Genomic DNA, 3,511 nt, shown 5'->3' on the forward strand with positions numbered 1-3,511 from the left:
TGATTTCCTGAATATTTTTTATGAATAAGAATTGCAAAGGGAGTACTTGAATACCTAGATGTTTGAAAGCCATTGCTTTATTGGTTCCTTTTTCCTTTCCCTTTCTTCTCCTTCTTCTTCCTTTTTTTTTTTTTTTATTTTTTATTTACCCAAAGTCATTTATTTAGTAAACCATGATATATGACCTCTCACCCAAATATTCTAACTTAACAGCGGAACATGACTACCACAAATACCCTGAACTTGGCATCAATCCAGAAAAATACGGAATGCTTCATGAATTTGCGTGTGATCCTTGCACAGGGCCCATGCTAATCTTCTGTGTAGTTCCAATTTTAGTATAGGTGCTGCTGAAGTGAGCCCTCCTTTTTCTTTTGATAGGAGAGATAGCACAGCAGCAGACTGCTCTAAAGCAGACACCTGAATTTAAATGATGGCTTCCCCACTACTTGTTCTCTGACACTGACAAATTTCTTAACCTCATTGTACCTCTGTTTCCCCAACCGCCAGATGGAGATAATTGCATCTACCTCATAGAGTTGTGAGTGTTAAATGAGCTAATATTTAAAAACATTTACAACAGTACTGGACACATATTAAGAACTCTAAAAGTGTATGTTGATATGATTATTATTATTTAAAGGAATGTTTTATGTTATTTATGATCGAATACAATTGAGGCTCCACGAAGGTGTGCCTCTCATTTTGTTCTGTCTCTCACCCTTGTACAATGTTACATACATTTAGACTCTTATTTGGGAAGCAAGTTGTGATAGATTCTTGTAAATATTTATGATGCTCAGCAGCTTTTCTTTATTATAATATAAAAGTAATACTTTATTGTTTTCTCTTAAGGCTTTGCAGTCTTGTAAGGACTGATACATTCCATGTAACTGCTGACTCTCTGTAAGAACTCTGGCGTATTTATGAGGCATGATGTTATTTGAGAAACCACATTGCTGGGAAAAAGCAGGTCATGCTTGTCTGTACTCAGCCAACCTAGGCTTTGATGTAGAGCCTTTAAGTGTGTGAATAGCACAATGTGGGTAATGACATAGGAGTTGAAAACTCAACCTTTATATAATGTTTTGTAGTTGAACGAAGTGTTTTGAATATATTGCTTTAATCAATATTCAAAAAAAATCTGAGAAAAAATAGTGTATCCATTTTGCAGATGAGGAAATTTTATTTCAGAAAAAATTAAATAGCACTCACAAACACTAGGCCAAAAATGGATAGTACAAAATTTCCAACCAGAATGTGGATTAGTATTTATTTTTTAGAGATAAACATGGAAATATTAATAAAATGATTATTTGGATTACTTTCAAAATAATCTAGTCAGGAAAAGGAATATAGATGAAAAGAAATTGGCCATGAGTTGATACATATTAAAGTTGGATGATGGATATTTGAATTTCATTATTCTATTCCATCTACTTCTGTACATTTTTAAATTTTTCAACAATTAAAAAAAAAAAAACCTTTTTCTTTATTGTGTTGTTTCTGGAACCAAAATGTCAGAGTGTGAATCCTGGCTGTGTTATCTGCTTTTTGTCATTGGGCAAAGCTGTGCCCTGTTGCCTCATCTGTAATAATAATACTTCCCTCATAGGGAAGTTGTGAGAGTAACTGTTGCATGCAGCGACTGCACAGAATAGTATTCTGATTCCCAGTTCTTTGCTTTTTTCCATAACAAGCTAATATCCATTTTGAACAAAATATTAATAAACTCATCCATTCTTTCAATACATAAGCACCTAAGGGCTGTGCAAGACCTGTTCTAAGCACTGGGGATACAGAAGTGAACAAAATAAACAAATTTTACATCCCTCAAGTTTCAGTGCCAAGAAAAAAAAAATGTGTGTGTGTGAGTGTGTGTGTGTGTGTGTGTGTGTGTGTGTGTGTTAAATACTACTGGAGAAAAATATAGCAGGATAAGGAGGATAAAGAGTGATTGGAAGGGGATAGCCATTTGATACAGGATGATAAGCAAAATTTCCAGTATTGTACCAGAGCCCACTCTTGCCAGCTCACAAAAGCAATTATTTAAGTTTCCAGGAATTTTGCAAGCCAGTTGTAAAACAGTCGTCACTAAAAATTAAATTCTATCAACCTAAAATTAAATTAATTTTATAAAAACAAAGGTAATAAATATTTAAAACTAATCACTTCCTAACTATTTGGCTACATTTTATTATTATCCATGCTTTTGAGGTTATGCATGCCTCCTGAATCTGAATGGTAGAAATGTTGTGTAAGGGAGTGCTACTGCTGTAGTGTCTTCCCAACTCCATCTTAAATAACAGCACTGTAGGGGTGTCTGGATGGCTCCCTTGGGTGAGCCTCAGACTCAGGCTCAGGTCACGATCTCACTTCATGAGTTGGAGCCCCACCTTAGGTTCACTGCTGTCTGCACAGAGGGACAGAGGATCTATGTCCCTCTCTCTCTCAAAAATAAATAAAACATTTTTAAAAATTAAAAAATAATAAATAAATAAATAAATAAACAAACAAACAAATAAATAACAGCACTCTATAAGTCTGAAATTGGTTGGCCATGGTGGGAATATTTACACCAGGAAATTTGATAAATGCATCAAATCAGGGCTTGATTTATTGTTTGTTGATGGACATCCTAAACTTCAGACGATGATGAGTAAAATGTCAACAGTTCAGATGAAACTTAAAACTGAAGATGAAAGAAAGGAAAGTCAAAGTTGACTCCAAGGTTTTAGGTTTAGACAACTGGAAGGATGAGTCGCTGTTTACTGGGATGGACAAGACCAAGATGGCGTTTATCAAAACCCTAGGAAGGGATGAGAAGAATTAGGAGCTTGGCTTGGCTTTGGACAGATTAAATATGAGATGCCTGTTAGACATCCAGGTGAAGATATTGAATAAACAGTTGGATATTTGTGTGAGGAGTTCAGGGGAACAGTTTAGGCTGAATGTATATATAGCTGGTACTTAAAGGTTCCGGAGACTGACCGAGATCCTGAAGGGAGCCGGTTTACACAGGACAAAGTTAAGTTTGAGCCCTGCAGAACTCCAACATTAAAGGGTCTAGAAAATGAAAAGGGACCAGCACAGGACACTGAGAAGGTAAGCCTGTAAAAGAGAAGAAGAACTTGTAAGGACAAAGAATTCATTTAAAATGCTATTTATTTCTTTGTCCTGGTTCTGTCCTGCAAGGCTTTCAGGCAGTAAACAATGAAAACAAATAATAAGCTAATAAAATTTAAATAGAAAAAATCTGTGTCACAAAAGAAAGGCCAAAAACATGTGAACAATGAGAAACAACAGTATGGTTTATATGAAATTCATGTTTGGTTCTGAGTTTTGTAGAACACACAGCAAAAAGGAAACACAATCAATGTATTAGTTTGCAAGAGTTGCCATAAACACACACACACACACACACACACACACACACACACACACACACACATATATTGAGTACCTTCAACAAGAGGAATAAATTTTCTCACATTTCTGGAGGCTGGAAGTC

At 35.4% G+C, this 3,511-nt stretch overlaps 1 non-coding gene across 1 annotated transcript; it reads right to left on the bottom strand.

The window, feature by feature from the left end:
* Positions 1-258: 258 nt before the first annotated feature.
* Positions 259-363, bottom strand: LOC123610006. The gene has a single exon (XR_006718046.1). It is a non-coding gene; the product is annotated as a U6 spliceosomal RNA (small nuclear RNA).
* Between the last annotated feature and the right edge of the window lie 3,148 nt (positions 364-3,511).

The sequence above is a fragment of the Leopardus geoffroyi genome, chromosome B2 (genome assembly GCF_018350155.1).
Source record: "Leopardus geoffroyi isolate Oge1 chromosome B2, O.geoffroyi_Oge1_pat1.0, whole genome shotgun sequence".
Lineage (NCBI taxonomy): Eukaryota > Metazoa > Chordata > Mammalia > Carnivora > Felidae > Leopardus > Leopardus geoffroyi.